Source organism: Parus major, chromosome 2, assembly GCF_001522545.3.
Source record: "Parus major isolate Abel chromosome 2, Parus_major1.1, whole genome shotgun sequence".
NCBI classification, from domain to species: Eukaryota; Metazoa; Chordata; class Aves; order Passeriformes; family Paridae; genus Parus; species Parus major.
Window position 1 is genome coordinate 14,908,624 of NC_031769.1, and position 21,962 is coordinate 14,930,585.

A 21,962-nucleotide genomic window follows, 5' to 3' on the forward strand; every position below is an offset into this window, starting at 1 on the left:
TGAGAGACAGCTGAGCAAGAGTTCAATGGATGGCATTATCTGCTTCAACAAGTGCCATCATTCTGCTTTGGTAAGATCAGTGGAAGAATAAAGAGGAGCTTGTCTGAGAACCCACTCTCCCATCCACTGTTAACACTACTGTAGCTCAGAGTAGCCTACCAATGGTGTCTTGGCTTAGAGAAAAAAATACAAAATTATTATATATTTTTAAGCATATATACCACTGTATACAATGATGAAAGCTAGAACTACTTTAATTGTAATTTTTTTTATTAATGCTGACTTATTTTAACATGGTCCCTTCAACAGGGAAAAAAAAAAGGACATACTCTCACAATAATGAGAATTAGATACAAAGAAGAAGCTGCTCATAACTGTCTTTTTTTATGCCCAGCCAAACATGAAAAAAGTGCCTTCTTGCTGCAGGAACCTGTCTAGAAGTGGGGATTTTGTTCTGAGAGACAATGGTTTTCATATTTTAAACTGGTAAGTCTCAACAGCTACCATTAAGAATCAGTCTTGATGCTCCAGAGGCCAAAGGACCCACCATTTCACCTCATTTGTAATTTAAAAAGTTCATAATTTACACTATGATGTCTCTTTTAAAGGAAACAAAATGGAATTAACCAATACTCAATTTCAGGTGCAGGAAGAAAATGTGCAGTGGAGCATATTTACACTAGAGACAGACTTCTGTGCCTGGGTACACTGCAGTGGATATTGCTGAAAAGGGCAGCTTTTCTGCAAAGTTCTGTTATATCCCTTCAGCAGGAAACAATTATCTGTAATACCAATTTCCTGCAGAATTTTGCAAATCCTTCCCTACAGGGATTTCACCTTTCTTTGTTTCCTCTGCACAGCACAGAAAGTCTGACTGCAGTGATACAAAATCAGATCTGACTCATTTTTATTTTCAGCCTCTGGCAGCTGAAGGGAATAATCTCATTTTTGACTAGAAGGAGATAAGCAAACAGGGTAAGGGCTGGTGAACTGAATCCCAAGAGGACTCCAGCAGTGCTTTCCCACTGTGTCCATTTTGTGACAAGATGCCCAAAAGGAGGGGTGGAGGATGCAGGGGGGTGGTCCCTGCTCTAGGGGCACTCATGCCTTGGAAGGAGAAGGGGTCCAAATCCAGGCATGCCAGGGGCCCAGAACATCTATGGGAAGGAACATTGCCATAACCAGTGCCTACCTGGAGACACCCCTTGCCACACCTGCTGTCACCCTCTATGTTGTCTGAAGACCATGAAATCCCCATGGCAGAGGCTGTGGTTGCCTTGAACCACTTCTCTTTCAGCTGCAGCACAGTGGTGTTATGAGAAGGATTACAGCCATGGTAACCAGGAGTCACATTTTCAGCAGTTTTCTGCATTTTTTTGTCTTTGTCCCTGTCCCCTCTTCCAAAGCAAGATATCTCCGTGCACAGCTTTCTGACAGTGTGGGCAGAGCCCTGCCTGTGCAAGCAGTCCAAGAACCAACCCATGACACATGAGAGGAACCTGCCTTTTTCTCCTGCCCTGGAAAGAAACCCTGAGCTCAGTGTGGGGGTGCTCAGACTCCGTGGGAGAGTGGGACATACCCAGAGAAAGAGGATGTGTGGGGTTGTCATGGTTTGAAAGACAGGTGTCTGTTAAGGAAGGCAGGAGCCTCCCTTGAAATGGAAAAATGTAAACTCCCTCCCTCCAAATTATTATAATTTTGAAATTGAGGGGTTCTCAGGCAAAGATATGGGAATAGGAATAACAGTTCTTTACTAGGAAAATTAAAACAAAAATGCAATAGTAGAAAAAACACTGACAGAGTCAGAATACAACCTGACACCCTGTTGGGTAGGGTGTTGGTAGCAGTCTGATTACGTGGTGGCTGCAGTCCTCCTGGAGTGACAGATGTGGTTCTGTTGAAGCAATGATCCTGTAGAAGGGTGGATTTTTCCTCTGAAGGTCCAGTGGTGGTGTGGATGGGTCCTGTCTTCCTCTGGGGATCCAGTGGAGAAAGGCTGTGGTGTTCCAAGTCTCAGATTATATCCAGGTAGGAATGCTTGGCTCCTCCCCCTGGGTGAGGGCAAGCAATGGGATGATGTGATTTTATCAGTCACAGTGAGACTCAATGGCCCTTTAACAGAAGATATCTCCCTGGAGGGAGGATGGGTCATGGAAGAGACAAAGAACTGCCCCACCTGGTTTTAACAGCTGATAACAGGATACATCCTTCTGGTTACATTGCAGCCTAAGACAGGGGTTCACCAGGGAAGTGCGCATACAGAGCAGGAACTCTCTCCTCAAGCAGTTCAGCATGTTTAGAGCTACTGTATAGGAAGGTTTCCTTGCATAATTCACTTTGTTCCACCTCTGTGGACATTTTTAGAGGCTGTTGGCTGTGTGGTTAGGGGTGCAGGTATGATGAGCCCAGGACAGTCCATTTTCCTGGAGTCCCAGAGCCTGGAAGCCCAGCAGCAGTGGGGCCTGGCCCACTGACTGACAGGGACAAGTAACACGCATTTCCCAGCAAGAGGAGGCTTGTGATGTTGTGCTGTCAGTCCATCTGCACCAGGCAGCGTGTGCTATAGCCAGAGGTGTTCTGAGGCCACATGGGTTTGGGACACGCGAGGAACTGGCTCTGTCCCAGCACCAGCTGCTCCTTGGCCAGGCACGCGCTGGCTGCTGGCAGGGCAGGGGGTTTAAGGCAGCAGCTGAGGCAGCACCAAAGGCCAGACCCTGCAGAAACCAATCTGACAGGTTCCCAGAAGCCACTCCATCACTGTCCCTCTTCATCCCCAGCTGTTTATTAACTCCAGCTCAGCTGACCTGACATTCAGGTAAGCCAAATCTGATTTTCTGGCTGAGGGAGCCCTCAGATCTTCACTGTTTCCAAACAGATTTCATCAAGGAAAGCAGCATGCCCAGCTGCCAGCTAGAGGAAACAGACCTTTGCCAAGCTCTGTCTGAGAAGCAGGAAGGAGAAGGAGCACAGGAGCAGCCCTGGATGCAGCACATGGGTCTGACCTGGGATGTCCCATCAGGGTGGCCCAGGGTGCAGCTCCTCCCCTGCATGGCAGGCACAGGGGGATGTGCACCCCTCTCCAAGATGCAGAATGCACCAGAGTGATGTTGGTGTTGAGGTCCTGGGGCCACTCAGGTGAAACTGGTTCAGTAAGGCAGGAAAGGCAGGAGTGGCCCAGACTTAGGGGTACAAGAGAGACAGACAAACAAGGTAAAGAGACCTCTAAAATAGAAAGTACACCCTTTGATATTTTTTGAATTTTTATGTACATGGTACTAAAGATGGACAAATGAAATTCAAATTTCTTAAGGTATTCTGTTTTTCAAAAACTGTGGACCTAAATTACAACTGTCTTTTTAAAATACACTGCAAAATACTTGTTCAAAAGCAATCTTTTTGTGCAACAAGTGACTTAAAGAAAAACAATGACAAAATTCTCATTTTGGGAAGAAAAGTTTTAAGTCACAAAAGTCTGAGTAGCTCTGCTCTTCTCTGCAGATGCTTTCAGACCTGCTCAAAGCATGTGCATGTGCATATGGAGCTGTGATTTGCCATTCTTTGGGATGTCTTTGTTGTTGGCCTTGAAGCTGCAGGAGAGCTGCATAGTTTCCACAGCAGAAGTGAGTGCAGAGTAGGCTGCCATTGTCCAAGAAGAGTGAGTGCTTCTGTGGAGACACACAAATCCACAGCACAGAATTTAAAGCTATGGAGCAATTTTGCAGGGCTGTTAATATAATCTGATATTCAGCCCTGATCTTCCATTTGTATTCACAGTCCTTTTACTTCTTAGACCTCTCAAGAAATCTTTAATAAAAAAGATTTCCTTTCCCTCTTGAGATGTCAAATGAATGAGGTAAAAATGTCATTTGCATGATAATCATGGTCTCCTTCAAGGAAAGGGTAGGATCTGGATAAATTAGCTACAACTTGGCAAGAGTGGGAATATCCATCAAAAGTTTGTCTTCTTAATTCCAGAGTCCAGGGGATCAGTGCCAGTTTTGTAGAAGCCGGGAGAGCAACAGCCAAGTGAAGATGCCCCACCTTGCTCTTCTTGCCCTCACTCTGCTGAAGTCTGTAAAAGGGGTTGGTGGCACCAGATCTCAGCATCTTTGTAAAGGATTTCTATTTTTCAGTCTTGGGGTTTAGTTGTTATTTGAATTGGAACATTTTTCATTCAGCTGTAGCATAGTTGCGATGTCTCATGACGTGCCGCAACATTTACAAAAATCAACAACAGTCCAAGTCCTTTGTTGACTTGGAACACTCCTGGCTATTTCTGAGTGCCATGGGAGAAGCAGGGATCAGAGCTTTCCTCCACAACACATCCCTGAGGAGGATGTAATTACCAAATTTGTTTTTCTGCTGGGTGTGCTCTGACTGACAGCCGGAGCCAACCCAGCCTATGACAACTTCATAATAGTGGAAGCTTATCTGCCAGCAGTGCCAATAAAAATAAATCACCTACTTGCCTTATGCTCTGAGTGGATGAAAACAGAGTCATCAATGGTCTTGTGTACTTCTACACTAACTCAACGCCCACAGAATTCCTTTTTTAAAATCAAATTGCAGGATTTTGAGAAGGCTGCTATATACTGGAGTACAGAGGCCTGGGGTTCAGTGCATATGAATTATGAGGTTACAAAACATTCATTGTTTGTTTAAATACTGTTTTTGCAATTTAGGTTTGCATGTATGAGTGTAATGTTCTCATTGACTAGAGCAATGCACAATAGACCACCCACAATCTGGGAGGGTGCCACGAGTTTGTCCCTCTGTAGGCAGACACCACTAAGTTTTTCATCCCCATTCTGTCAATATATCTTCAGCCTGGCCTTGTTCCTTCTAGATGAGCTGGAAGCATATGTGGATCACATAATTTTCTGTGGTGACGTCATATACAGTAAAAAGATGATTTTAAATTGAAAGTGCTCAAAGCCTGTAGAGTTGAGACCTGTACCACTGATCCAAAATTCAGCTTCAGCATTTCCCACTCATTCAGTGTGGGAGTAAATCAAAATTTATTCCTCTGAAGTCAGAGATTTACATAACTTAAGCAAGGATGAGTGAACATACCTCATCTGTGAAGGGGGAGCCACGTAGCAGGTTAATTTTTTTATTATATACTGAGGTCTCAGCTGTTTTGCTGTAATTTTGTTATCATCCCTATTACCAGTCCTCCTACATTCATAAAAAAGTAAGTGAGCAGATCCGATGCACTGTGTGGGGAATTGCTTCCTCTCATGTTGCTTTGAGATAAAATTGCATAACTCAAAGCCACCAAGGGCACAACCCCTGGTTGTATTTCCATCTGGAACATATGTCCTTGCCCCTTTTCCCAGCACTTGTAGGGGGGATGCTTGGACAGGTTGTTATTTATGTCGGCACAAACTGGTGGTACCAGGCACGTCTCTGTGGCGGTGGAGGAAAGTATTAGCTCCAGCAGCATTGTGAAGCATATGTATGTGATGAGATAATAGACATCTGGCAGTGAGTGGCTACTGGAGTTCTGTAAATCCCTTGGCTCGTAGTTTTGTGCAGAAAAGCTACTTCCCGCACAGTATATGGCTGTACAGGCTGAAGTAACAAATTTAAGATTGTGTTGGTCCTTACAAAGCATGGAGCTGTGTAATGCTGCTTTTGGATCACAAGCCAAAAGCTTGGCACTTGTGCCCAGATGCCCCCAAGGACACTGTTGCCTGAAGAGAGAGACAGGAAACCCTCAGGTGTCTCAGGACTTGCTTCTAAATCTCTAGGGTTTGCTTTGCTGCTTCACATCCCAGGATTTTAGCTGGGCCAAGCAGCTCAGCACCTGCCCTTGGGCTGTGTATCCCACCCGAGACACTGCGCATGCTGTGTGGGTGCTGCCTCCCCCAGGAGAGCCACAGCCCAGACACCCACACCACAGCCCCATCACACATCACTGCCAGCACCTCACTGCCCAGGGCCTGAACAGATGTGAATGCCACATTTCCCACATCTGGCCCAGGAGAGATGAGAGTTCAGGTCCCTGCTCCAGGTGCAGGCTGTGCATTGCATCCAGCTGCTGTTTAGGATACTCACTCTAAACCCCTAACTCAAAGTCAACATACAGTTATTCTTACTCCAAATCATTAGATTACAAACACCATTAATATTCATCACCAGTGAGAAGCCTGAGAGAGGCAAACCCACTGTGGAACATACAGCACATTCAATTCTGTGATGGGTCACTGCCAACACAAGATCCCTTGGGATGGGTGCCGGACAAAATTCAATTCTCTCTTGCACTGCCCTACAGCTAAACCAACTTCAGTTTGCATCTCCATGGCTTTGTGTGGTAAATTGGTGGGGTGTTTGATCTCCAGTACCAAGAATAGGAATGAAATGTCAGATTCCAGTGCATGATATTCTGCAAATATCTATTTGAGTAGCCAGGTCTGAGTAAAAGAAAAGAAATCAAGCAGAGGGATATGGAAAAATCTTTTTATGCCTATAAAAGGATCACTTAAAACCACAGGATTTTGTATAGGAACCTTTTTCCTTAAATAGTAGAAACAGTCACTGGGTGCATTCCATCAGTGTAAAAAATGGGGGTTAGACAAGAGCTGCTGTGTACTCTCCTTCCACCTCTTCCTTTCCTCCCTCCACCACACATGTACCTTGTCTTGTCCCCTGAAACTGCGCTTGTGAAAACACTAGAATTACTATATATATATATATTTATATGCATAGATATAATCAAATCCATACATACATACATATATGTACATACACACACACACACACACACACACACATATGTATGTATGGTATGCATGTATGTATATATGTATGTGCTGTGTAGTTAAAGAGGAACTGCATAGTGGGATTTTTCTGCATTCTTCCTGAAACACCTTTCCTACAAAGATGAACAAAACTTGGCAGTAAATTTTGCTGGGTATCTAAAACACCAGCTCAGACTCCTTCTGCAGGTTCACACCTGCAGCCTCCTCCTGCCACCAGCAGCCAGAGCCAGGACTATAAAACCCAGAGCTCTTTGACAATGGGCCAAATCCTGCCAGGCAAAACCCCGCTGACATCACGGGGATTAGATGGGTGGCTAATCAGGACAGCTGGATTTGTGTCAATCTTTTACTTAGGATGCAATGCTGAGTCCCCCAGTGGTCGGTGGGGGTGGTCAGGGGCTGTGAAGGCACCTGGTGTCCTTGGGAGTGAGCAGCTATGGGGGTGGCACTGGGCTTTGGGGTTTCTGTGTGCTGCCGTGGGAAGCAGCAGGAATGTGGGAATGGCTCTCCCAGGGCATGGGACTCCAGTGCCACTGGGAACAAGGGCCCTTCCCCAGCCCTTTCCACCAGGGGAGAGAAGATTTCTGTGACTCTAGGGTTCACCGTTCCCTTTGTCTCAGAGTGGGCTGGGGGAAGGAGTCAAAACATTTCTGTCTCCAAACTGGAGGCAGGCTCAGTCAAGACTGAAACCTTTTTGGGGGGATTTTTGAAACACCAGGGTGTTTCTTTTCTTTAGTACTCTGTAGGAAGAGTCTTGTGTTCACATCAATGTGATGAAAATTTCATGCAAAGGGTCCCCAGGGGCTCGGGCTGGCTCTAGTCCATCATTCCATCCCATGCTTAGGTGAATCCTTCCAGGTGTCTGGATAACCTGTTCTGAAAAACCTCTAATAACAGAACTTCCACAGTCTCATGAGACAAGGTATTTCAGTGTTTTACTACACTTACTATTAGGAACATTCCTTAAATCTGTACTGAATCTTTCTTAACTCCCTCCCAGCCAGACCCAGTACACACCCTGACTGAAATTTTAGCATGTGGCTGCTATCTACAGCAGGGACAGAGACCAGTTTATTAATTTTATTGTTATTCAACTCTTTATGTGCTTGAAAGCGTTTTCTTCTCTCTTCTTGAAAATAAGATTTCTGTTCTTCAACCAAACCCAGTTTCCTTAGCCTACCTTCCTGCACATACACATATACACCTTTTTTGAGGAAAACCATTTCCTTCCATAATAAAAATCTTTAGGTGAAGTCTCACACTAGCAAGGGGAGCTGAACTGAGGGAAGATGTCTTACAGGCTGTATTTCTATCTGTGTAGTTTGTGATGTTTGGGGTTTTGTTTGCAGCACCATGACATTACAGATGCACATCATAGGCAGCCCATCACCCATCACAGTCCATGGCCTTTGGGGCTGACAGTCAGTGCCAGCCCATCTCAGGGACACTGGGGAAAGCTGTGCAGTCATCCCTCCCAAACTGCATCTTTGGGGTTTTCAATCCCTATCTCCAATTTGTCATTCTGGCAACCTACAACCAGCACAACACCTGCCATAGCTGCAGCAAGCATGTTACTAATTTTCACAATGCCTAAGCTGTTGCTGAAAATGCTGCTTAGTCCTGTGGTTAGTTCTGGGATGAAGGGAGACTGCCACAGCCCCATTCTAGGCACTCCCTTAGTCAGCAGGGAAGTACTGACAACTTTCACATACCACCTTTTAGTGGCTTCATCCTTCCCACAAGAATTTCCCCATGTGAAATTCTCATTTCTGCTCATTTCTGCTGATTGCTTGTGAAGGGGCTGACACTGTCATGGTTGCTAGAAACCAGGAGGGGAGTGTGCTGTGGTGAGAGTGAACACACTTACTCCTGCTCCGTGTACTGGTCAAGAAAACACCTCCTGAACATTTTTTAATGTGACCTGGCAGCAGATCAGGGTAAATGGCATGTTCTTTTTCCAGTGTTTTGGCACAAAGTGTGTTTGAGAGACTTAAAAGAATAGTCAGTCAATTAAATGTGATAAACGAGGCCATTTGTCACCAGTATTTTCACTTTTCTTTAAAGTATAAAACAAGATAATGAGCAGGGCTTGAAGAAATCCTTTGTGGAGTTGGAAGCCAAGGTCACATGATATACAGAACGGATTTTCTGCCTCTCCCATCATGAGAATGTGATCTGACAATACTCCCCTCATGACACAGAAATCAGAGACAATGTTAAGAGAGAGGGGGGAAAAAAATCAGTAATGGTTGAAAAAACAGTGACATGTCGCAATGAAGACAGGAAAAGAAATGCACTTATTTAAGGGCAAATTTGCCCCACTGCAAACTTCCTGTTGTAGATGCTGGTCAATAGGAACACTAACACAGAGACAGCTGCACAGTAACTTCATCTTAGAGCAAAGCAGCGTTACCAACACTTCACCTGCTCAGAAAAACAGCAGAGTTACGTGTCCAGGGCTGGCAGGGTTTGATGGAACAGATGGATCACCCATTGCCCCAGCAGAGGGGAAGGGACAGAGCTGAGACAGGCTATGGGAACTGTGGGGTCGTGCAGGGTGTGAGGGTATTGCTCCTGTAATGTCCACAGGTGCATCCAGCACACTGGGACACCCCACTCAGCCACAAAAGCAATGCCACACAGGTATGCATGGCACACAGCCCACAGGAGTGGTGGCTCTTTGGTGGTGTCTGCATTAGTTCAGGTTTGTATTTGTGGCTGGAGGCTAGAACTGGATATGAATCCAGAGCTGGAGTGTCTCCAGCTCTCTTTTGAAAAATAACACCTTTCTTTCTGGCAGGTTACCAGAATGTGTTTCCTTCTGCATGCTGTTCTTTTCTATCATGTGTGTCTAGGAATTAGGAAACATTTGCTCCAATGTGTGAAACCTCTCTGCCTCTGTGGGACATGAACATATTGACTGTATTGACAGCATTTCACGCTGCCCTGTTTGCCACCAGGTCGGTGTTACCTCTGCACCCTTTTCCCATCTGCCCTCCACATACACCCATTTGTGTAAGAATTTATTTTTTCTCAACCTGTTTTCTCAAATCAATCACCAGTTTATAATTAATATATTGAGGCAGAAGCACCAGCAAGTATGGTTATAGGAACATATAATATATATACATTATATATATAGTATAATAGGAGTGGATATTTAAGGAGTTGAGAAGCACTGACAGTTGTTCTCTACAATCTATGTTTTATTTATGTCTGCATTGTGCTGTCTTGGCAGCATTTGATTTAGCCCTGGGATGAAACCCCTGACTTTTTGCAAACATGGACAGCCTCACACATGCCTCTGACATTAAATAAGTGATACACACAGTGCAAGGAAACACACATTTTAAGAAAACTACCCAGATGCACCAGCAATCTGAAGGTGTTGAAGTATCTCAAAAGACAAAGAATTAAAATCTTGTTAGAGAAAATCAGGCCAGGGGGTGCCAGTCAGGTACCAAAAAAGTAAATACCAAACACACAGTTGAGTCACTGATTCAGCACCAGGTTAGACTCAAATCCATGAGTTTTCATCTGATAATAGACTTTTTGCCTGGCCTTTGGCTGGGCGCTGTGCAGAGGAGTGTCCTCGTCAGCACCCCAGTGACCCAGCAGCAGCAGCCTACAGCTAGCTTCACCCAGCTGAAGCTTTCATACATCCTAGTGGCTGCCACAGTTGGGCTCGGTGATTTTTGGGGGTCCCTTACAACTCAGGATATTCTATGATTCTGTGGTTCACATCAGTGAGGTCTGTGCCCGAGGGGATTTTTCAGATGAGGTTTCAAGCGACATGACTGGATCCTGTGCTGTATTAAACTGCTGGTAAGAGCAGTTTGTCTGTCCCTACCCCCACCAGAAGCAGGCTCAGCCCCAGCTTATGAGTTGCCCTGGCTGTAGCTTGCTGAAAGGGTGGGATAATCCTGCTGAAGCCCTTGGTGGGCTGCCCGTTTCCTCTCCTTCCAACTCGCTTGCTTCCAAAACAAATTCCTGTTGCAAAAGCTCAGGTCCTTTCAACTCCACATTCCTGCATGTAACAAAATCCCTTTGAAAATGAGGTGAACTGGTACAACTCAGTGCACTCAAAAGGAAAAAGATCCCAAATAATTGTTGGAAATGACTGGAAACAAATATCTCACAAAACAACATGTTTCTGAGTGTTTCCGATAGCAGCAGATAGCCATGGTCTGTTTTCAAAAGCACAGAGACTTGCCATGGGCAGGCAGTGGAAGTGTGGGAGTCAATGCCAACATCATTCCCCTTCTGACAGCCAAAGCTCATGGGATGGCAGCAGATAAGAAGAGGTGGTTCCATGAATTCCACCAACAAGTGAGAGAAATCCTCCCTGCCATCTCTGTCTATGGCCCAAGGGACAATCCCTCAAACCTTCTGCAGCAGAGACCTTCTGGCACCCTCTTCATTTGTTTGGGTTCAAAGAGGAAGACATGGAGGAGGGGGAGGGTTTGACTGCTGCAAGTTCAAATTTACTGCTTCAGGAGGATAGTTCCTTTGCAAACTCTTTCCACAGTTTTCTTCTTTCTGTTATCTCTACAGAAGGTTGAGCATCTTTAAAACTGCATAAGCTTCCCTTAGGGAGGCTTGTTTTCAGATCCCTTCTCAGCCCAGTTTGGAGCAGGGACATCAAAGACAAGGCAAATATGATCCCTGTTAACTTGGATCCATTTGGAGCTGTTCTGGGCAGCTCCAGCTTGCCATGATGTTCACAGTCTTTCGAAATATTTACTTATCTGACCGACAAGAGAGTTATTTAATAAGTTATGATGTCTGCAGTTTTGTGTAAACAATTTACAGTGCCGTGATTGATGCTGGATGCTGTTTGGAGAGAGGCAAGATGGACTGTATATATTGGGCTTCAGCTTGGAGAGTTCAGGCTCAGGACTGGGCAGTATTCTACCTAATAAATAACAATAGCTAAACACTGGGACTCATGCTGCTTCAGTGCTCACAAAGCCACCCAAACAAGGCTGAATTAAACCAGAGCAGACGTTGGCCATGCAAACATCTGAGACCTTTGCAGGGGTGCCTGTTATAGTGTCCACAGTTCATGGTTCTGCTTTTGCCCCATGCCTAGGTTGACCAGAATCCTCCAGCACTCACTGGGCAGAAGGAAACAGCTGGTTTTGTGTGTAGGACAGCCAGAACAGATGTGGAGCATCACACTTTGAGCTGCTTCTCCAGATTTGGGAGGGTGAAAGTTGGGAAGTGAGTATCATCATGTCCAGGAGGCAGCTGCAGTCCTTGCAGGAGTACAGTGAAATAAGTGGCCTTGCTTCTTTTGGCACAGCTTCATGCTGCATGGCTGGTTTCCTCAGTTTTGCATTTTTCAGGGTCTTACATCAGGTTCCCAGGGGCTTCCAGGATGAGATGAAACTCCTGCTGCAGTCCTTTGGGTCACCTTGCCAAAGTCCCTTTTCTGGGTGAATACCTTCCACTACAGGTGTGTAGGATCATGAGAGAATTGGTGAAAGGGGTATTCCCATCTCCTGTGGAGTGACACAGGAGTGTGATTGCTGTGAATTAGGAGTGTGTGCAGCTCACACACAGTGAGACATGGCTATAGGCAAGCAAAAGCCCTCATGAGACACCACAGCAAAAAAGAGAGGCCATGGACCAACATCAAACTGAGAGGAAGTCAGAGGCTTTCATTCAGTTCAAACTAGAAACAAGTTGTTTCAGTTCTGAACCATCAAAGTGTTTCGTTTCTGGAATTAATCAACCTGGACATGTCTGAAACAACAGTTTCAAGACCATGCAGTTCCCTAAATTTTTCTGTAATTTGGATTTCTGAGCTGATTTTGGACAAAGGTATTATTCTCAGAAGATCCCCTGAAGTGGAACTGCCAGGCCCAGTGGCTATGCAAGAGCTGAAAGGCAAAAGTTTGGAAGGAGAGGAAAAAAAACCACTTTCTAGCTACCATGTAGCTGTTCAGATTGACTGGTCCAGGCAAAAAAATTTTAAAACCCCTTTATTCTGGAAATCCTATTTCAGACACATTCACTGTCAAGGGTCAACTCCAGGTGCTGTGAGTAAATAATGGCAGGATATTAAAGGGAGGGAATTAGCCCTAAAACTGACACAAGATGTCTGGGTGGATAAAAGCTGGATAAAGGCTCTATGTACACATGCAGAGAACAATGTGCTTCCTCTGAACAGAGGAAAGTAATGAAGTATTGATTTGAAATTATTGAACGGTGATACTTCATCCATGCTGCTGACCATAGCCTTGCCTAATGGAGAGAAAAGTACAAAGAGGTCTTTCCCATTCAGACTGGAAAAAGGAGAAAGATGTCTGAGGCACACGTTCCACATATTGCATTCACCATGGGAGGAAAGTAATGCTCAATACACTCCTGATGTTCAAAACTGTTTCTGCAATCATCTTCAGCTGAGAAAAGGCTGATTGATCTCCCAGCTTCACCTCTAGTGTTAGCACTAAAAAGCCTGTATCTTTTCATTGAGTCTGTTGAAATCTGCACTCAGAACAAGAAGGATCTCAAGCAAAATGCAGCCTGCCTCTTCCTCCCAAGGGACCAGCCAAAGATACACTGCACTTAGCAAACAAGTGAAGGTTTGGGGGGACCTAAGGGACAGCACCACTCTTTGTCTCCTTGGAGATACATCTTGATGTAATTAATGATAAAGAACTGGGGCAAGAATAAAAATGATTCAGAGAAGCTTTGGTATTTCTCCCCAGTTCAGCTCTATGATTAAACCCACACAGAGCCTCAAATGAGGAGATGAGCCTCAATTATAGCTAAGAAGCAGCATAATGAATTATCTTCTTTGCACTTACTTTAGCTGGTGAGTAATTCGATTTCCACCCAAATCCATGTTGACTATGAAGGTTTAGCCAATAACTGATTCATCAAGTTGCTGGAAAAATGTGGAATTAGAAATGCAGAAGGGCTATAACTCCACTTAAACATTGCTAATCTAATGCAAAAATTTTAACAGCTAACTTTAATACTACCAACACTTCTGTGTAAGTCCACCTTTAACAAAAGTTAAACACAAAAAATGACCTGTTAAATGAAGAGTTTGAATCATCAGTTTTATATACAACAAAAAAAATATTTTTATTTGGGATAGTGAGTCCTTCTTAGGTATGGTGTGCGTTTTATGTATTTTTAGGGTCTTTTGCTGGGAAAATTCCCAGAACTTCAGATTATGAAGTTATAATTTAAATACAATTGAAAAATATCAGCAGCCCCAGCTTCCTCCTGCTGCCCAGCAGTTGTGAGCTGTGTAGGGTTGGCACTGCTGTGTTTCCGGCCTCAGCCATGAAGTGTGGGTACCACTAGGAAGAGCAGATTTCCTGCATCCAGGAAAGGAGCCTATTCCTGGAAGTTACAGGATTTTTGGGTTCCTGGGGCATGACTTCTGAAACCCTGCTCTGCAACTCTGAGAGTTGCTGGAACAATTTGGGGGGTGGGTCCATAAGTCCTGTAGAGCAGGAACTGGCTTTCAGAGCTGCAGGATCTTCAGCCCTGAGAGAAGGAGGTGCTGGCCCACAGCACGGTGCTGAGGCAGAAAACCAGTGTTTGGGGTCAAATTTGTACAGCAGTTTACAAAGAGCTCAAGGAAAGTTATTGTTTAAATAAATATTTAAGGGAGATCCCTCTCAATTTAAACACAGAGAATTGTAGCATGTGAAGAGCAGCAGCATTTGATTACACATATGCAAGAGGCCAAAACAATCCATTATAAACAAAGGTGTCAGGGGTGGACAACATAATTTTGTTTGATTCTGTTTCTCTGAGGGAAGTTATTGCAAGGGAATTTCTGCCTCGTGCCAATGTGCAGCAGGGGTGCAAACCCTGGCAGTCCTAACCAGAATATGCACAGTGCAAGAATGTCACACCATTGGCATTTTGCCTGATGAGGTGGCTGAGGATGGAATTGCAAGGTGTAACTCCACAGGTTGCTGCTACCCAACACGCAGCAGCAGTGTGCCAGAGGAGAAGGGGAAAAGGTGGGTGTGGCTGGCTGTGCACACCCATCCCATGTGTTGGCCAGTCTCTGATGGACACACAGTCACAGCCATGCTGGCAGAAGGCTGCTCATGACAAAGTGGGTTTGTTTTACAACCTTTCTTGATCTGGTTGAGGGTCAGGAATGGCAGCTCAGATGAGAGTTTATTGTGCTTGGTGCCTACAGAGCTGCAGCCACCTTCTGTAGTGGGATACAGGGAACTGCTGTCTGCCCTCCAGGAAGGAAATAACACTCATCTGGCAGCAGCAGAAAAGAAGAGGAAAAGAAGTTCACTTCTGAGGGGAAAGACATCTAAATAAAAGTGAAAAGATACTAAAAGGCTGTAAGCAGTTAAAAGTGTTCAGTGAGTTCAAGGTTGTTAGGAACCTTTGTGTGTCCCAAGTCCCATGCATAGACTTGGATTATGGGATTCACAAGGATCTAATAAATGAATTGACACAAAAAGGATGTGGGGGAATCACATCTGTCTTACTGTGGGAAACGTGAATTTATGTCTGGGTAGGGGTTTCCCATATTCACCGGCGCAAAAGGCTGAAATGCTCATCTTCCTCACCCTGTGCTAGCCTCCTTTGAAAAAGGTAGGGCCTTTTTGCCTTATCAGAAATGAGTATTTCTTTCCTGATGTGACTGTGTATTCACTCCGCTTCTGCATCTGAGTTGCAAGAAAATAGAGCACATAACAAGTCACTCTTCCAAAGTGTGCCTGAAATCAGAGGATTCTGTAAAGGTCATGCAGTCCAAGTGACACACATTTCATGGATGCATTTGAAGACATGGCAGATCCCCTGTATTAAACAGGACTTGATTTACATGGGAGAACCCTGGATTACCAAGATGATCACTACAAGAGTACCCAGAGAGGGCTATAGCTTGATAGGAGACAAAATCTGTGCATAAGCAAGTTTCTTGATGTTTCACCCTAACACACATCACTGGACAGCAGAATAACATGAAGACATATTTATATTTGAAGTGCAACTGCGGGAAAGCAGCAACCTTCTCTCAGGTCTTGGATCAGTTTGATTCTCTCAAGCCACAGGATCTGAAGATCTCAAATTTACTCTGCAATTACATTCAGAAACCCAAGATTATGGCATGGATCAGGACAAAAGACTTGGCCCACACAATCTGAGGAAACATTGGGGTATGCAAAGTAAGTTAAAACTGATAATTTGGGGGAAAAATAGCATTAATCTCTGAGACAAAACAATTCATGATTCATGACTAATTGGAAACAAATGAGTAATAGTATTACACAAAAGCCCCATTTTGTTCATTGAGGAACCACAGAATTAATTGCATGTACTTTAGTTTCCAGCAGAGGCAAAGTCCCAAGGCACAGTGTTGTGATTGTTGAACTAGCCATGTTGTACATACTGTTTTAATTCTGCCAAAAGTGTAGGAAGAGCATGGGGTTCTCTGAGTGGAGTCTGAGCCTCAAGTAGGTCAAACGATTCATAAAGCAGTGAAGTTTTTGGGTTAGCACTCATGAGATGACCTGACTCTTGCCCTGGGCTGTGTGCAGTGCAAGGAGCTGGCTGGACCAGCTGGGGTGGCAGATGAGAAGGCAGCAGTTCTTTTAGAACTGTGCAAGAAACCTTATGCACAGACCTGACTGCTTCATTCGTGGTGCTGCTCCCTACTTGTAATCATCTCATCAAAGCTGTAAGAGTAACATCCTCTTGGATTTATTTATTTTGTGACAACTTCCACAAGGACATCCCCATTAAGTATCTCTGGTCCTTCAACTGTCAGCCTCTACTCCACTCATCCATACTCCTTCAGCATCAGCCTTTAGGGAAGTCCATTTTCTACCTTGACCCTTGGAGCAGAAGCCCATAAGTAACCACCACTCCTTTTCCTTTTCTGTTTCAGTTCTCCTGCAAATCCTTGCTTAAAACTCCTGGTTGTGACATCCTTGGCCAAGGCAAGGCTGTTAGTGTGCAGCAAGCACTGCTTGCAGCACTGGCCAACACTGTCTCACAGCTTCTTAGTGCACCTTCCTCTCTCTGTAGCTGTCTGTAGGCAGCTCTGATCTTCTCATGCTGTTCTCACAGCTCCTGTCCTCCTGTTCTTTGTTTCTACAGTCTCACACAGCTGAGTCCTGATGTGCACATGGGGCTCTCAGGAGCTGATGAAGATGATGAAACTTCATTGCCTGTCTCTGTGGAAGGAGGAGCTGTGCAGGTTGCTCCATAGTCCATAGTCGTACAAGAAGTGAAGGAAACCACCTTTCCCTGCCTCTCCAGCAGGGAAGAACAAGCAGACTGCTGCTCCCTACCTTTGGATGTGGAAATCATGTCACAATCAACACTGAGATTTTGCCATCTGTCTCCAACCTTACGTATGCATTGCATACAAAAATAGGCTATAAGAATACTGTTATGAATGAAAAATCCATGAGGCAAGAGATGCCAGAATTAGGCCTCCTTTGTGCTATGTGTTATGGTACAATTGTTAATTAGATGAACACACAATATTTTGCCAGAGGTCTCAGCTTTATCCCATGGTACTGGATGGACTTTTTTCACTGGAGATATTATATAGAATTTTGTTTTTTCCCTCAGAGCTCAGTGTAGTCCTATGCTTTATTTTCTTCCCAAGTTCTCCTCAATAAAAATGGCTGATTTTCCCAAAACAATAATTACACATTTAGTAGTACCTGGGATCTTCACAAGTGTCCCTGAGATGTAGTACCTCTTTCAAGGCTGGTGGTTCTTTAGCCATTTGAATAAAATGGAAACAGAGACAGGCACATAAGAGACAGCTTCACTGCACCAGGCACCAGTTAATCAGGACCTTGGTCACTCATCCCAGCTGTCCCTGTGGGGTCACCAACAGATATGGGGCTGTGCAGGAGTGTTCATCATCAGGCACTCTGGACATGCTCCAGGCAGAGCTCCCAGCAGCTCCCATCCCAGCAGCAGGCATCAGGAGCAGGGTCTTATGGCACATGCAGACAGTGGAGCACCCCACAGCCACTGGCTGCAGACTAGGGAGAGCCTCAGCAGCACCTGGCACAGAAGGCTTCAGGGAGAGTGGTACTGAAGCCAGTTCTGAGGTTGCACTCATTGTCAAAAGGGACCAAGGATGGGGAAGCTGAGGTTTCATATCAAGCTCTGGTGTGCCCGGACTCTCCCTATGGCTCACACCTTGACACACACCTTCCTGACCTACTCCTAAGCCCCCTGACTCTTCATTTGTACCATGTACTTCTTATCCCATTCCCATGCAACCCTTCAGCTTTAGCGTCCGAGTACCAGATCCTTGCTTAGCCCAGCACTGTCCAGGTCCCTGTCTGCCACCAAGTTGTGGCAGGAAAGAATTGAAGTATTTCTTGCCTGCCTTTCCACTGACCATCAACTCTGCCCTGAGCAGCATGACATGAAGAGCCCATCTTCACTTTGCTCCTTGAGCTGGGATGACTCTTGGATTGCAGAGAGAGGAGCCGGGTTCCTGTCGTGCTGTGGGGAAGAACAAGGATCTGCAGGAGCTTGGCAGCACTGACTGTTTGTACAGGAGCTCTGGGGTCAGCACTGGGAGCTGCTGGGATCCTGGGCTGAGCTCACTCATGTGGGAAGGAATCTCAGCAGATTTTGACTGCTGAGCCTTAGCACATCCCTAAGAAGTTGCTCTTTTCTCCCTTCAAAGGCTATCACTAAGCCAAATTGGAGGAGATTTACGAAGTTTAAAAAAAAAAAAATTACATTCCTAACAGAAAGCTGCCAAATTTCAGATCTCAACTCCAGAGCACAGAGGGATAAACACCATCCAAAGAAAGGATCACCAGGTTCCCCCCTCCTGTTTCTTCCTTTCTTTTTTTTCCAGTTGGACAACAATTCCTTTTTCCCTATGCTCATTCTTGGACCAGACAAAACCGGCTGGACAGTTTGGGCTGAAATTTTCCAGAAAAAAACTTAGCTCAAGGCAGACAATCAAGTTGGAAGAGCTCAGACTAAACTTTTCAAGTCTGACAAAGTTACAAGCAGCAGCGAAGGCGGTCCTGTAGCAGGACAAAGATGAGTAACCTTTCTCACAGGAGCTGCACGCGATCCCACCTCTGACGCACTCAGAATTATAATAGCTGATGATGCTGCTCCATTCAGGTGCATCTGATCACGATTCAGATATGTCACCAGGAAAAAAGCTTCAAGTCAGTCATCCCACTGAGCCTTCCCACACCCCTTCCTACTCAAGCAGCTCTTTCCATCTAACAACTGATCATACAGAAAAACACAGCTCCCTCGCCTCCAGTATTTGAGAGCTGTGTATGTGAGCTTCGGCTTCTTGGATAGAGGCAGCTGATGCTAAAATGGGATTGCTCTCTGAACTAATGTATTCAAAATTAATAAAAGAAATAAAACAACACACTCCTCTGGCATGTTCCCATGCATATTTTCCATAAAAGTTAATTTTTCCACAAGAACAAGTTGTGAGTTTGTGGGGGTTTTGCACTGAATCTTGATACAGAGCTTAGAATTCTTGGCACTGCTTAGGACGTTAAAATGACATCAGCTCCACTTTCTATATTGGAATTTTATAGTTCCTGCCTGACCGCATTTCTTTGTTTTGCACATGTTCTCTCTCCTCTGAGCTGCCTCTCTGCCGCGGTGTGCTGAGAGAATCAGGAGAAGCGATGTGTTTGTGTTCCTCATAGCCCTGCCCGTCCCTCCCCGTGCCGGGCACCCGGGTGATAAAGCTGCACTTCTCCCCCAGGACAGAGCAGCACTGTTGGCCCAGGGGACGAGGGCACCTTTTCCAGTCAGAAATCTTCCCCTCAGCGTGGCAGCTCTGGGAGGAGCTGGCGTGCAGGGTGCTCCTCTTTCCTCTGGCCGAGCAGGGGGGGACAGCGTGCTGTCCTGGGGAGTGACACGGCTGTGGGCACCGGGGGGACAGTGACTGCACACAGGATGATGTGAAACCAGCCTGTCTTGCTCGGGGAAGGGAAAAAGGGGTGGAAAGCAGAGGAAGGGGAAAATGTGAAAGACAAGGCTTTCTCCAGCACTGGAAAGGTCGCAGCACCTGGAGCTGCATTTGTCCGTGAGACCCTGATGGAAGGACAGTGTAATGCCCCCACAACGCCATCACACTGTCCCATGCCTTGGGGCAGGGAGGGGCAGCATTTTTTCATTTTAGCTATAAGGTAACAGTGTTTCCACATTCCCTAGCAGTGCCACCCTCAGCGTTTGAACATCGCGGAGCAGGAGGACTGACGTGAGGATCCCCTGTGAAAAACTGCACAGGGCTGGGAGAGTTAACACGCTCTGGCACCGGGAGCACAGCTCCACGGGCATTAGCACGGACATCACGCTTGTTTCCTGGATTTCAAATAAAATAAGGATTCAAGGAAAGATGATGCTTTTCTACGTCCCCTGTGACTTGGAAAGCAATAAGAGCAAATACAGGCAGTAAATTATCTGGCACGGCGCATCCCAACATTCCTGAAAGCACGGTTCCGCCGGTACTGTAAGAGTCACGCTGGAGCAGCATTAGCATGTACGCTGTAAACAGACTCAGTGCCATCCTCCAGCACAGCCTCAGCCTCCCAAACGGGATTACAGCAGCTGGACAAACCCAGCAGGGACTATACCTGGCAGTCAGCAAAATGCCAGTTCTGCTTTAGTCCGGCTAGATCGCAGTAGTACCCGGGTTTGCTATTTCCTACATGCTCAGCTTCTCTGATGTGTGATGGAGAATCACTGCTCCTTGCTTCTCTGTGCAAGATTTATCATTTCATCATTTCACTGTCGTCTGGAAATAGCCAGAAGACCAGACTAACATTTCAGGATTGTGAAGCCATTTGCCAAACACTTCTTGCTCTATAACAGAAACATTTTTACAATTGCCTTTGCAGCAGCCTTTCTGCAATCATGTTTATAAGCTCCTTTACAAGCACATGCAACCGTATACAGAATGCAGAAAATCTTTACCTTGCTTGCCCAGTGGAGAGAGCCTGGCTTCCTCTCATGGATCAAAAGTAGGATGAAAAACAAACCCGAGAAAGACCCTTGAACAGACTCATCTGCTGAGAGTTGTTTAAATCCCAAGCCTGCTCCTGCTCACAGCTCTAAGTTTGTGCTCTGAATAGAGGCTGTGTTATTTTAACCACAGGATTTCTAGTCATGGGGGAGGAGAGATGGATTAGGTACGTTTGCAATCTAATGCTTCACATTTACCTCAACTGAAATGAACTACTTTTAGCCTGATGTAAATAAGTACAGCTAAGATATAGATTTCAAGAGCCCACTAACCAATTATGCTTAAGCTAACATGCTAAATAACTGTGGAAAATTCCAGAGGAATAAGATAACATACTTTTGTGTTCTTTCCTAAATAAAAGGCATGTGTGGAATTTCATGCTAGATACTATGACAAGTGAGGGGCAGCAGATAACTCCACAAACTAACCTATGCAAGGTGCTGAACCTCATAAAACAATATTCCTAACACCTGTTAGCATGGATTTCAGCAGGCATCCCAGAAATTTGCATTTTCATGGCTTGTAAAAAGTACAGATATGAGGGATTTGAATCTAATATTTCAAAAGAGCAAGTAAAGCTCTCTAAGTTAATAATGCATGATTTTAAAAGGTCACGGGGTCTGTAGTTCTGCAGGAACATAAACATTAACCCACTGAACTAGTGCCACCTCCAACAGAGATGTAAGCTGGATACCCTCCTGCAGCTCATGGATTGCTACAGAGAGCGTTAAATGCAGGCAAAATATTGTGCCTAGAACAATTATTTGTGGTTTTGTTTAACCCAGCTCAAACTCTGCCTTCCTTTCCTGGTTTGTGGTACTTCAGTGTCACAGCTGATGTGATTGCAAAGCTCAATTATGGCCCAGACTTCCATGGCCACTGCCCAGAATTACCTGGTCACCTCAGAGCTGATGGAAAAGAGATTTTCTCACTTTCTGAGATGCATAATTTGTAAATAAATCACATTCTTAAACTTTGGGATGAACTGAGAAAAACAATTTGAATGCAAAGCACTAGAGGCTAGTGGACAAATTCCAATTTGTCTTTGACAGCAGAGACTTCAGGAACACAAGTTTAATTCCATTTTGGATAAAACCTGGCTCTATAAATAACATTATCTTACACTTACATAACGCTCTTCATCCCAAAGCGCTGCCGGGTGCTTTGCAGATGTAATCATCCTTTCTGAAAAACGCGGGCAGACC

At 45.1% G+C, this 21,962-nt stretch overlaps 1 protein-coding gene across 1 annotated transcript in view; it reads right to left on the minus strand.

Moving 5' to 3' along the window:
- The window catches only part of JCAD (junctional cadherin 5 associated), a 60,636-nt gene extending 39,778 nt beyond the window's left edge, over positions 1 to 20,858 (minus strand). Inside the window, exon 1 of the mRNA XM_015618648.3 lies at positions 20,709 to 20,858. The gene's annotated coding sequence lies outside the window, so the exon portion shown is untranslated. The remainder of the gene's footprint in view (positions 1 to 20,708) is intronic.
- Between the last annotated feature and the right edge of the window lie 1,104 nt (positions 20,859 to 21,962).